We start from the raw sequence: 14,582 nt of genomic DNA on the forward strand, positions 1-14,582 counted from the left end.
TTGCTCCTAGTTTCTATGTTTCTTTGTACTCGTTCCCCTTTATCCACCCTGCTCGTTACATCCTCAAAGAACTCCAGCAAATTTGTCAAACATGATTTCCCTTTCATAAAACCATGCTGACTCTGCTTGACTATATTATGATTTTCTAAATGTCCTGCTACCACTTCCTCAATGAAGGACTCCAGCATTTTCCCAATGACAGATGTTAGGCTAACTGGTCGATAGTTGCCTGCTTTCTGTCTCCCTCCTTTTTTAAATAGGGGGGTTACATTTGCGGTTTTCCAGTCCGCTGGGACCTCTCCAGAATCCAGGGAATTTTGGTAGATTACAACCAATGCATCCAGTATCTCTGCAGCCACCTCTATTAAGACCCTAGGATGCAGGCCATCGGGTCCAGGGTACTTGTCCACTTTTAGTCCCATTAGTTTGCCTAGTACTTTTTCTCTAGTGATAGTGATTGTTTTAAGTCCCCCCCCCTCCCACCCCAATAGCCCCTTGATTATCCATTATTGGGATACTTTTAGTGTCTTCTACCGTGAAGACCGATACAAAATATTTGTTCAAAGTCTGCGCCATTTCCCTGTTTCTAATATTAATTCCCGGACTCATCCTCTAGGGGACCAACATTTACTTTAGCTACTCTCTTCCTTTTTATAGACCTGTGGAAGCTCTTACTGTCTGTTTTTATATTTCTTGCTAGCCTACTCTCATAAGCTATCTTCTCTCTCTCTATCATTTTTTTAGTCGTCCTTTGCTGCTTTTTAAAAATTTCCCAATCCTCTGGCCTTCCCCTATTGTTTGCAACATTGTATGCCTTTGTTTTCAATTTGATTCCATCCTTTACTTCCTTAGTTAGCCACGGATGGTTCATCCTTCTCTTAGAGTCTTTCTTTCTCACCATTCTTAAGTAGCGGAGTGACATGTGCAATTTTCCATCTAAAGGAACGGCTCTTGAATCGAGAGAACTTGTGGAAAATCATAGTTAGGGCATCTGCAATGTTCTCTCCTTCTTCCTTTAAAATCCTGGGCTGAAAACCATCTGGTCCTGGGGATTTGTCATTCTTTATGTGCCATTATTTTCTTCATTACTGTTAATTTGCTTACGTTAATTTCTTTCACCCTCTTTTTCCTAATATAATTGTAAAAGTTTTTTGTATTGATTTTGATTATTCTTGCAAGTTTCTTTTCATATTCCTTTTTGTAGCTCTTACTATCTGTTTTGTCACCTTTTGTTGTTCTTTGTATCTTTCCCATTCGCCAGGATCTGTGCGAGTTTTTGCATTCTTGTATGCTTTTTATTTTAGTTTTATGTTGTCCCTTACCTCTTTAGTCGTCCATGGCTGGTTTTTTGTCAGGTAGAGCTCTTGCCCCTTGGGGGTATAAACTGGTTCTGAATGGGGGCAGAAATGTGGTTCCCATTCAACTACTTACACGTGTTTGATGTTCTTCACATAGACTGGTTTCATGGAGCACAATACAGGAGAAGCCAAAGTCATGGTCCAGACGGAAATTTTCAAGACAAGAACAGCAGCAAATGAAAATAGTTTCGGAAGAGAATTCCAGAGGGAAGGAGGTGATAAAGTGGGCCACACACAGTCTAATCCCACTCTCCGACTCACTCCCGTACCCTTTAATATCCGGCATGGGCCTGTGGGCCAAATGGCCTGCTTCTGTGCTGAAAATACTATGCAATACAAAATGTCTGCTTCAAGGGACAGGAGAAATTATAATGGGGAATAAGGAAATGGCAGAGACGTTAAACAAATATTCTGTATCTCTCTTCACAGTAGAAGACACAAAAAACATACCAGAAACAGTGGGGAACCAATGGTCAAATGAGAGTGAGGAACTAAAAGAAATTAGTATTAGTAAACATAAAGTACTTGAAAAATCCCCTGGACCTGATGGCCTACATCCTAGGGTTCTAAAAGAGGTGGTAGCAGAGATTGTGGATGCTTTGGTTTTGATCTTCCAGAATTCCATAGATTCTAGAATGGTCTCAGCGGATTGGAAGGTAGCAAATGTAACGCCGCTATTCAAGAAAGGAGGGAGAGAGAAAACAGGGAACGACAGGCCAGTTAGCCTGACATCAGTCGTCGGGAAAATGCTGGAATCCATTGTTAAGGAAGTGCTAACAGGGCACTTAGAAAATCCTAATAGGCAGAGTCAACATGGTTTTATGAAAGGGAAATCGTATTTGAGAAATCTATTAGAGTTTCTAGAGGGTGCAACAAGCAGGGTAGATACAGGGGAACCAGTGGATGTAGTATATTTGAATTTCCAAAAGGCATTTGATAAGGTCCCACATGAAATGTTGATACACATGATAAGGACTCATAGGTTTGGGGATAATACATTAGCAGGGATAGAGGATTGGTTAAAGGACAGAAAACAGAGAGTAGGAATAAACGGGTCATTTTCAGGTCGACAAGCTGTAACTAGTGGGGTGCCTCAGCTATTTACAATCTACAGGAAACTTTGGTTTATCCGGAGGTTATATGTCTGGAATACTCGATCTAACGGCAAAAATCAGGAGCCGTTTTCTATAAGTTTTTTTAGTTCTCGTTGCTTTTTTTCCCCCAGTCAGGCACTGCAAGGTCTGTAGCTATAGCAACAGCTTCAGCTAGAGACGCTTGCAGCTGCAGCCGACTGTTTTGAAGCTGTTGCTAAGCAACAGGGTTTGTTGATTCACACGGAGCTTTACAGTTCCGTATGTTTCAACATTAATGCTGGTATGTCCGGCGCTTTTGATGGTACGGCACCAGCTCGGTCCTGTCAGTGCCGGATATCAGAAAGATTCCTGTATATTAATGACTTAGATGAAGGGACCGAGTGTAATGTATTCAAGTTTGCTGATGATACAAAGCTGTGAGGAGGACACAACGAGCCTGCAAAGGGATATAGACAGGTCAAGTGATTGATTCCTGGGATGAGAGGGTTGTCCTATGAGCAGAGATTGAGTAAATTGGGCCGATACTCTCTGGAGTTTAGAAGAATGAGAGGTGATCTCATTGAAACATATAAGATTCTGAGAGGGCTTGACAGGGTAGATGTTGAGATGCTGTTTTCCCCGGCTGGATAGTCTAGAACTAGGGGGCATAGTGTCAGAATAAGGGGCTGGCCATTTAGGACCAAGATGAGGATACATTTCTTACAGATGGTTGTGAATCTTTGGACTTGTCTACCCCAGAGAGCTGTGGACGCTGAGTCTTTGAGCCGTATGATGGTCTGTGGTACAGCAATGTACTGGTGTCGTACTGAAGTGTTACAGATTGAACAGGAAAAGTGAGGTTACAATGGATTATTTAAAATAAGGATAGGTTACTCACCTTTATGCATATTGGTTATCATTTTTCAATTGAATCCAAGACTCCATGTACCATGAGTACGGGAAATCCACATCCAGGGAAAGCAGCAGTCCACCTGTTGTTTTGAAGAGCTTTCAGGAAGAAATAATGCGATCTTCCCTGACTGTGTCTCAACACTTGCTGAATCATAATCACTTCTTCCAACCAACAGGTGTCATCTTAGGCCAAGGATCTGTGGGCAAACCTGTCGATCCACTCTCTCAAGATCGGGTTTGTGATTCTAAAAAAAAATTAGAATTATAATAACTACCTTGTATTATGTATACAAATCTACTACAATAAGCTGAACATGCATCTGAACAGGATTGTTGGATTTTTAACACAATTGTAATACTATTATAAAACAGTAATGAAAATTTGGAAAGATCTCGTCAACAAGGAGAACTCCTGCAGAAATGTGACTGGGTTCCTGGAAATGATACGCTTGTTACTCTGTGCTTTACTGTGTGCAATATATTGGTGTCTGTTATGAAGAAAGTGATTCTGGAGATAGGATGTCAAGTGAGTTACAACCCTTAGCTTTCTGCTAGTCACGGAACAAATTTCGAACCACTCAGAAAGATTCTTCAAAAAATATTTCATCTGCCGTGTTTTTTTCTCATTAACTGAAATTTCTAATGTTGAAATAAAGTTTTTTCTAAATAAAAAATACAAAAAATATATTTCACGTAAAAAGATACAAAATCCAATTCAATGGGTAAATTTAATTGTTAATGTCTTCATTAAAGTTTCTACTTCAAGGTGTTAGTCTATCTCCAAAACCTGGGCTTCACTCAAAATCTTTGACCTCAGAAACATTGCAGAGATTTTAAGTCACGCTTGACCAACCTCATTGAATTCCTTGAAGAGGTAACAGAGAGTAGACAAGGGTAATGATTTCCACAAGGCCTTCGATAAGGTCAGAGACTGCGGAGTCAGGGGATAATTAGCAGAATGGATAGCTACTTGGCTGCAAGACAGAAAGCAGAGAGTGGGGGTAAAGGGTAGCTATTCAAGAGTGGCAGAAGGTGGGAAGTGGGGTCCCACAAGGATCAGTGCTGGGACCACTGTTGTTCACAATTTATATTAACGATTTAGACTTTGGAATCAAAAACACGATATCTAAATTTGCGGACGACACCAAATTGGGGGGGGGGGAATAGTCAATACTGAGGAGGACAATTACAAGACATTAATAAACTTGTAGAATGGGCATATAATTGGCAAATGAAATTCAACACAGATAAGTGTGAGGTATTAGATTCTGGTAAGAAAAATAGGGCGGTCACATACTGCTTGGAAAATAAGAATCTAAATGGGGTAGAGGAGCAAAGGACTCTGGGAGTACAAATACACAAATCACTAAAAGTAGTGACACAGGTTAACAAGGCCATAAAAAAGCAAACCAAGCACTAGGGTTTATTTCTAGAGGGATAGAATTGAAAAGTAGGGAAGTTATGCTAAACTTGTATTGAACCTTGGTTAGACCACACTTGGAGTACTGCGTACAGTTCTGGTCGCCATATTATAAAACGGATATCGAGGCACTGGAGAGGGTGCAGAGAAGATTTACAAGGATGATACCAGAACTGCGAGGTTATACCTATCAGGAAAGGATGAACAGGTTGGGGCTCTTTCCTCATGAAAAGAGAAGGCTGAGGAGTGACCTAATACAGGTCTTTAAAATTATGAAAGGTTTTGATAGACACAGTGTTTCCATTTAGAATCACAGAATAGAATCATAGAATGGTTACAGTACAGAAGGAGGCCATTCAGCCCATCGAGCCCGTTCGGGCTCTCTGCAAGGGCGCTTCAGCTAGTCCCACTCCCCCGCCCTTTCCCCGTAGCCCTGCAAATGTTCTCCTTCAGGTACTTATCCAATTCCCGTTTAAAAGCCACGATTGAATCTGCCTCCACCACCCTTTCAGGCAGTGCATTCCAGATCCTCACCACTCGCTGAGTAAAAAAGTTTTTCCTCATTTCGCCTTTGGTTCTTCTGCCAATCACTTTAAATCTGTGTCCTTTGGTTCTCGACCCTTCCGCCAATGGGAACAGTTTCTCTCTATCTACTCTGTCCAGACCCCTCATGATTTTGAACACCTCTATCAAATCTCCTCTCAACCTTCTCCGCTCTAAGGAGAACAACCCCAGCTTCTCCAGTCTATCCATGTAACTGAAGTCCCTCATCCCTGGAACCATTCTTATAAATCTTTCCTGCACCCTCTCTAAGGCCTTCACATCCTTCTGAAAGTGCGGTGCCCAGGATTGGACACAGTACTCCAGCTGAGGCCGAACCAGTGTTTTATAAAGGTTCATAATAATTTCCTTGCTTTTGTACTCTATTCCTCTATTTATGAAGCCCAGGATCCCGAATATACTCAACGATTCAGCATCCACGGCCCTTTGGGGCAGAGAATTCCAAAGATTCACAACCCTCTGAGTGAAGAAATTCCTCCTCATCTGTCCTAAATGGCTGACCCCTTATCCTGAGACTATGCCCCCTAGTTCTAGACACTCCAGCCAGGGGAAACAGCCTCTCAGCACCTACCCTGCCAATCCCCCTTGTGGTGTATGTGCCTTTAAGAGCAATTATGGTGTATGTGCCTTTAAGAGCCCCAGGTGTGCGTAATGCCGGTAATTGCCACTTGGGCTATATAAGCCTGTGTATTGTGTATATCCTTTAGAAACCCCCCCCCAGACTTGCTTAGTAAATACCTATGAACCAACTCCTGTCTTCAGTGTCTTTATCTACACACGGACACTACACCCCTCAGAATCTTGTGTGTTTCAGTCCATCTGCTTGCTGCTGTCAGATATCTGGACTGGTACTACAAGACCACATTCACATTAAGAGATTATTGAGTGTGATGTAATGAATGCAAATTTATCAAATGATGAGTACTAGTTAATCTTCAGAAAATAGGCACACTTAATAAAGGACACTGGGTGGCAGGGACTGAACTACAAAGCAGTAACCTCATGTCACATAGTACCATCAATTTGAAGTTTTGTTAAAATTATCACTGCAGCTTGTGATATTGCAGGTTATCTGCATCACAACATAAAAAGTAAAGATGTGTTTTGCATCTGATTGAGAAAATTGTTTGTAGAAAGTTGTTTTCCAATCAGGGCATTCAGAAGAATGCTTAACTGGTGAGTAGTATACACCATGGAACAGTGAACTGTTTAGACAGTATATACACATTATACAGATTGAGCATGCATATTTTGTACTTAGTATTATACAGTGCAAATACATAAAGTTGATACTGCATTTATTACAATTATCAGACATTATATTACACTGAATCAACGGTGTTACACCCAGTATATTATATATTGACTGCATTATACACATTGCATATATTAGGCATTCTATTGTGTACATTACATAAAACACTAATACTGTGTATATTGCTTACATTGCACAAAACACATATATATTTATATATTATATCACACAGGACAGACAATATGTCTACTTACAGCGCCCCGAAAAAGTTAGCATCCCCGCGCCTGAAATTCACCGGTAGCACCCCAAGAGGGAGGCGGGGCACTACTGGAAGCGCCTCACCTCCCTCTTGGGGCACTGTGAGTGAATATCGCGGCGCGACGGAGTGCCGGCAAAAGAGCCTAGCACTCAAGAGAAGTGCCGGGCTCACAGAGCACAGCCAGCAGTCCGCGGGGGGCTGCACAGAAGGCCGGGGATGGCAAAGCGGGCAGGTGCTGGCAAGCGGCCAGCAACAAAAATGGCTGCCCGGCACCTTCCCTTTAAGTAGCGCCGCCCCGGCCGCAGGTAGGCCCCCCTGACCCCGTTGGACATAGCATCCGGTGGTAGGTCAGGGGGCGCTACCGAAGATCGCAGCCGTGCACGAGCGGGGCGCTGCGCACGGCGATGACATCATCGCCGGCGGTGCAGTGCCGCGGGGCACTAACGGTTACCACCACCGCTAACCTTCCGTTGAATTTCGTGGGAGGCATTAGCGGCACCGCGCCCAGGTGCTAGTTGCTTTGCACCCCTCTTAGGGCGCTAACTGTAGTGTATGTGCCTTTAAGAGCCCCAGGTGTGCTGTAATGCCACTAATGGCCACTCGGGCTATATAAGCCTGTATATTGTGTATATCCGTTAGAACCCACCCCAGACTTTGCTTAGTAAACACCTATGAACCAACTCCTGTCTTCAGTGTCTTTATCAACACACGGACACTACAGTGGCGACGAAGTGGAAACGGACTTACCTGCAATTCGGCAGCACCTCAAGGACATCGATTCCTCGGGCGTCCAGAAGACTCAAGAAAGTGAGAGAAGCTGTGGTTTCACCAGCGGGCCAAGCTGGTGTCAGGTACTGCGCTAATCCTTCCTGGCCGTCAGGCTGGGGCTACAGCGGCTGGCTCTACAGCTGAGACAGGCAGCGAAATCGGAGGCAAGCAATAACGGACTGGGAGGGAGCACTCGGGAGACGGCCGGCGCGGCAAGCAGGTCAGCGTTCAGACCTGGAGAGAAAGTCCCGCGGGAACGAGTCTCCAACTGTAAATAAATAAATAAATAAATAAAAAGAATGGGAACCGCGGGAAACAGCGTTGTCATCGGCAGCAGCGGCAGAAAAGCGCGGGAAGCGCCATATCTTTTCTGAAATGCCTAAGTCTGGCAATATTGATGCTTTTGATAGCGAAATAGAGGATTGGACCACATACGTGGAAAGAGTAGAGGTATATTGCACTGCAAATGGAATAGAAGATGAAAAAAAAAGCTTCAGTACTGCTGAACCTAATGGGCGCAAAGGCATACGGGCTGTTACAAAATTTAATCACTCCAGCCAAACCAAAGGACAAGAATTTTAAAGAAATTGTTGATACCCTGCAGGAGCACTTAAACCCAACACCGCTGCTCATAGCGGAACGATTCAAATTCTTCAAGAGAAATCAACACAAGAATGAAAGTAACGCTGATTACCTAACCGAATTAAGAAAGCTATCAAAGTACTGCCAATTCGGGGCAGGACTAGCAGATTATCTTCGAGACAAATTCGTTTGCGGTCTCTTAAGTGAAGGAACACAAAAAAGGCTGCTTTCTGAATAAGATTTAACATTGGACAAAGCTTTCAATATGGCTGTATCATACGAAGCAGCAGCAAGAGGAGCTGCAGAGATACAACAAAAGACACAGGACTTCGGCACCCATGAAATGACACAGGGTTTCAAAAGATGTTATCGCTGCGGCAGATCCACCCATAACCAGAAGGACTGCTGGTTCAAGGACAAAGCATGCAGGCAATGCGGAAAAATTGGACACATTGCACGGGTATGGCGATCTGGACAAAATAAATCCACGGACAGAAAAAAAAAAATCAATAAAGGAAAGTACAGGAAGGTACAAATGATGACGGACAGTAGCTCCGAAGACCAGAAGAGTGATAGCGACTCCGAAAACAAGAGACTAAGCTGTCTCAAATTACATAATGTACTTGCCAAAGATGATTACCAAACCATTTGGGTTACCCTCACGATAGCAGGGTCCCCAGTTAAAATGGAGCTAGATACAGGATCAGCTCTAACCGTAATAAATCGACGGGATTACGAGAGGCTATTTTCGCATATACCTCTAAAAGACACATCCATTATCTTAAAAACATATACGGGGCAGAAAGTATACCCCAAAGGAAAAATAAGGGTGCCTGTTGTATACAATGGCAAAGAAATACAAAAGTTGTATTTATACATTCTACAAGATGGTGGTCCACCGTTGTTGGGATGTGAATGGATCAGAAAGATACGTTTAGACTGGCACTCCATTCAGGCACTGACGGTGACCAGTAAGAAAAAAAAATAATGATGACATCATACCTGAACGATTAAAAGACATCTTGGCCAACGCCAAAGAAGTGTTTCAGGAGAAACTAGGAACCTTGAAAGGCATCACCGCCTCAATAAAAGTGGAAGATGCAGCAATTCCCAAATTTTTTAAGGCAAGACCGGTGCCATATGCAATTCGTCCAGCAGTCGAGGCAGAGCTGGAGAATTTGGAAAAGGCAGGCGTATTATCCAAAATAGATTGGAGCGAGTGGGCAACATCCATCGTTCCAGTCATGAAAAAAGCATTGAATAATGATAAATCTGAAGAACAGAGAAAAATTCGCATCTGTGGAGACTTCAAGGTGACTGTAAACCCGGTCCTTCACACAGTACAGTATCCTCTTCCGAGGATAGAAGATATTTTCGCCTCACTATCCGGAGGGAAACGTTTCACCAAAATTGACTTGGCACAGGCATATCTACAGATGGAGGTTGAGGAGGCCTCTAAAAAGTATCTCACGGTAAACACACACAAAGGCCTGTACCAGTACAATCGACTGGTTTTTGGAGTAGCATCAGCTCCAGCTATCTGGCAAAGAGCTATGGAGCAAGTCCTGCAAGGGATTCCGGGGACTCAATGCTACCTAGACGACATCCTTGTAACAGGAGAAAACGACAACGAGCACCTTGCCAATTTGGAGCAGGTGCTCACTAGGCTGAAAGAACGGGGCCTACGAGCAAATCGCCCCAAGTGCGAATTTTTCCAAAATTAGATATCATATTGTGGCCACATAATTAATAATGAAGGGTTGCATAAGTCACCTGAAAAAATTGAAGCGGTCATAAAAGCCCCAGCACCTGAAAACGTTTCACAATTAAGGTCGTTCCTGGGATTAATAAATTACTATCATAAATTTTTACCGAACTTATCAACTCTTCTACACCCTCTTAATGAACTTCTACAAACAGGAGTGATTTGGAAATGGAACGAAGACTGTAAACGTGCCTTCCATAAATGCAAAGACTTAATCACATCCGAAGAAGTTTTGGCTCTTTACAACCCATCACTCCCAATCAGACTGGCATGCGATGCGTCCCCTTACGGCATAGGAGCAGTATTATCCCATAAATTCCCTGATGGCTCAGAACAGCCGATAGCTTTTGCGTCACGCTCATTAAACTCAGCTGAGCGTAACTATGCCCAAATCGACAGGGAAGCACTCAGCCTGGTATGGGGAGTGAAGGAATTCAACCATTACCTACACGGACAAAAATTTACCTTGTTGACTGACCATCAACCCCTCGTCTCCATATTCAACCCTAAAAAGGGTGCTCCCATTATGACAGCGCAAAGGCTACAGAGGTGGTCCCTTTTTCTAGGGGCACACCAATACAACATAGAATACAAAGGATCAAAACAGCATGGGAATGCTGACGGTTTATCGCGCCTACCGTTGCCAACGGTAGAAGAGGCACCTACAGTAGACCCAGTAGAGATATTCCACTCTACCATAGTGGAATGTCTACCAGTAACAAATTCTGCCATTGAAAGGGAGACGAGAAATGACCCGACTCTCTCACGGGTCTACGATTTAACAGTGAAGGGATGGCCAGCACATGGCGAACCACTGTTGCCAGCATTCTCGCAAAGAAGAGAACAGCTGTCAGTGTGCCGAGGAACCTTGATGTGTGGATCCAGAGTGGTGATTCCACCCAAACTCCAGGATAAATTGCTAAAGGAACTTCACGAGGGGCATCTGGGTGGAGTGAAAATGAAGAACCTAGCTAGGGCATTTGTATAGTGGCCAGGTATCGATGGAGACATCGAAGAAATGACCAAGAGCTGCCTAGGATGCCAGAAGGTCCAAAACGCTCCACCACAAGCCCCTCTACATCCATGGGAGTGGTCCTCATCTCCCTGGCAAAGGGTGCACATCGACTTTGCTGGTCCATTTATGGACTCAATGTTCTTAATCGCGGTTGATGCACACTCCAAGTGGCCGGAGGTAATAAAGATGTCCTCCACCACCACGGAAAAAACCATCACAGTATTAAGGACCATATTTGCCAGGAATGGGCTGCCGGAACAGATATGTTCTGATAATGGGCCGCAATTTGTGTCCGAAGAATTCAGAAAGTTCTTAAAAAACAATGGGGTTAAGCACTACACGTCCGCCCCATACCATCCCGCCACCAATGGATTGGCTGAAAGGTTTGTCCAGACCTTCAAGAAGGCCATAAAGGCCATGGGTAATGAAGACATAAAACTTCAGCACAAGGTGGATAACTTCTTATTCGCATACAGGAATGCAACACATATGGTTTCCAACCAAACTCCCGCCATGATGTTCTTCAATAGAAACCTAAGATGCCGGCTGGATTTGGTCAAGCCCAACATCAGAAGGGACGTGGAGAACCGGCAGTTTCAAGGCATGAATGAAAGGCCAACTAGAACCTTCCAGATAGGTCAACAAGTTTTGGCCCGGGACTACCGTACCGAGAAATGGCAGCCTGGAACTATCTGCACACGACTAGGACCACTGATGTATACCGTGGACATTGGAGAAAGCATAATAAGGCGCCATGCTGACCAAATCATAAAGTCATCCGAAAAGGGACAACCTACACCACAACTCTATACGTCTAACGATGAAGTAGAGATACCCATATCTACCTCCGATCCGGTGATACTGGAACCCGATGAACCCGACACTGGCATTCAAGCCGAATCAGCCTTGCCAAAAGAACCTACTACACCACCAGAAACTACTACACCCCCGAGGCGTTATCCGGACCGAGTCAGGAAGCCTCCTGAGAGACTGACTTATAATTAATTAACTACAGCAATGTGTATATTATTTTTCTTATAACATGTAATTAATAATTACTTAAAATATGATGTACTGGTTAACTAAAAGGGGAGGAATTGTAGTGTATGTGCCTTTAAGAGCCCCAGGTGTGCTGTAATGCCGGTAATGGCCACTCGGGCTACATAAGCCTGTATATTGTGTACATCCGTTAGAACCCCCCCCCAGACTTTGCTTAGTAAACACCTATGAACCAACTCCTGTCTTCAGTGTCTTTATCAACACACGGACACTACACTAACGGGAGGCGCAAATCAACCGAATTTTTCCCCTTGGGTATGTTACACACTAACAACCCCACACCCTGCTTCCCCAGACATGAGGATTCCTTAAAACACTTTCTCCCACCCAATAGTATAAGGTTCCCTAGAACACCCCTCCCTCTTCACAGGATCCATGAAGGCAATTCTCCATGAAAATATATCCCCTATAAATATTCTATTTCTCTTCCACCCCAGGCTCAGTCCATTACAAGATCTCATCTCCCCCTCCCATACACAGGGTTCACTACAACAACACCACCCCACCCAAAAATAGATGAATCGGTCCTTCAACTCCTTTACTGCTTGTGGGATCTTGCTGTGTGTAAACTGTCTGCATACAATAACTTGCAATTAATAATGCCTTTAACATAGAAAAACTTTACAGAGAGGAGATGTGGGGAAGAGCAGAACTCGAGGCCATCAGTGTAAGATAGTCACCAAGAAATCCAATGGGGAATTCAGAAGAAACTTCTTTACCCAGAGAGTGGTGAGAATGTGGAACTCGCTACCACAGGGAGTGGTTGAGGCGAAGAGCAGAGATACATTTAAGGGGAGGCTGGACAAGCCTATGAGGGAGAAAGGAATAGAGGGTTACGCTGATAGATGAGGAAGGACGGGAGGAGGCTCGAGTGGAGCATAAACACCGGCATAGACTGGTTGGGCCGAAAGGGATTTTTAATTAAACACTGGGAAACTATAAAAACAATTAACTTTTGAGCATTTTGAGATAATGTTTGCTTATGCAAATGGCAGCGACTGCTTCCAACGGAGTTGAAACAGTTGTGTGTGCACAGTCGCTGTACTTTGTTGATTGTTCACTTCGGGACACGGGCACCGGGGAAACGGGATCAGAGTGGGCCTTCGGGACACACGGGCACCGGGGAATCAGGAACAGAGCGGGCCTTCGGGACACACGGGCACCGGGGAAACGGGATCAGAGCGGGCCTTCGGGACACACGGGCACCGGGGAAACGGGATCAGAGCGGGCCTTCGGGACACACGGGCACCGGGGAAACGGGAACAGAGCGGGTCTTCGGGACACACGGGCACCGGGGAAACGGGAACAGAGCGGGTCTTCGGGACACACGGGCACCGGGGAAACGGGATCAGAGCGGGCCTTCGGGACACACGGGCACCGGGGAAACGGGAACAGAGCGGGCCTTCGGGACACACGGGCACCGGGGAAACGGGAACAGAGCGGGCCTTCGGGACACACGGGCACCGGGGAAACGGGAACAGAGCGGGCCTTCGGGACACGGGCACCGGGGAAACGGGATCAGAGTGGGCCTTCGGGACACACGGGCACCGGGGAAACGGGATCAGAGCGGGCCTTCGGGACACACGGGCACCGGGGAAACGGGAACAGAGCGGGCCTTCGGGACACACGGGCACCGGGGAAACAGGAACAGAGCGGGTCTTCGGGACACACGGGCACCGGGGAAACAGGAACAGAGCGGGCCTTCGGGACACGGGCACCGGGGAAACGGGAACAGAGCGGGTCTTCGGGACACACGGGCACCGGGGAAACGGGAACAGAGCGGGCCTTCGGGACACGGGCACCGGGGAAACGGGAACAGAGCGGGCCTTCGGGACACACGGGCACCGGGGAAACGGGAACAGAGCGGGTCTTCGGGACACACGGGCACCGGGGAAACGGGATCAGAGCGGGTCTTCGGGACACACGGGCACCGGGGAAACGGGATCAGAGCGGGCCTTCGGGACACGGGCGCTGGGGAAACGGGATCAGAGCGGGTCTTCGGGACACGGGCACCGGGGAAACGGGAACAGAGCGGGCCTTCGGGACACGGGCACCGGGGAAACGGGAACAGAGCGGGCCTTCGGGACACGGGCACCGGGGAAACGGGAACAGAGCGGGCCTTCGGGACACACGGGCACCGGGGAAACGGGAACAGAGCGGGTCTTCGGGACACACGGGCACCGGGGAAACGGGAACAGAGCGGGCCTTCGGGACACAGGGGCACCGGGGAAACGGGAACAGAGCGGGTCTTCGGGACACGGGCACTGGGGAAACGGGAACAGAGCGGGTCTTCGGGACACGGGCACCGGGGGAAACAGGAACAGAGCGGGCCTTCGGGACACGGGCACTGGGGAAACGGGAACAGAGCGGGTCTTCGGGACATGGGCACCGGGGAAACGGGAACAGAGCGGGCCTTCGGGACACACGGGCACCGGGGGAAACGGGATCAGAGCGGGCCTTCGGGACACGGGCACCGGGGAAACGGGAACAGAGCGGGCCTTCGGGACACGGGCACCGGGGAAACAGGAACAGAGCGGGCCTTCGGGACACACGGG

At 46.4% G+C, this 14,582-nt stretch overlaps 1 long non-coding RNA gene across 1 annotated transcript in view; it reads right to left on the minus strand.

The window, feature by feature from the left end:
* Positions 1–497: 497 nt before the first annotated feature.
* Positions 498–14,582, minus strand: part of LOC147111372 (uncharacterized) — a 104,182-nt gene continuing 90,097 nt past the window's right edge. The window contains exon 3 of the long non-coding RNA XR_015080093.1: positions 498–3,588. This is a non-coding gene — a long non-coding RNA (uncharacterized LOC147111372). The remainder of the gene's footprint in view (positions 3,589–14,582) is intronic.

This window comes from Somniosus microcephalus, chromosome 11, assembly GCF_052327205.1.
Source record: "Somniosus microcephalus isolate GS21.2 chromosome 11, FLI_Smic_1.0, whole genome shotgun sequence".
Taxonomy (NCBI): domain Eukaryota; kingdom Metazoa; phylum Chordata; class Chondrichthyes; order Squaliformes; family Somniosidae; genus Somniosus; species Somniosus microcephalus.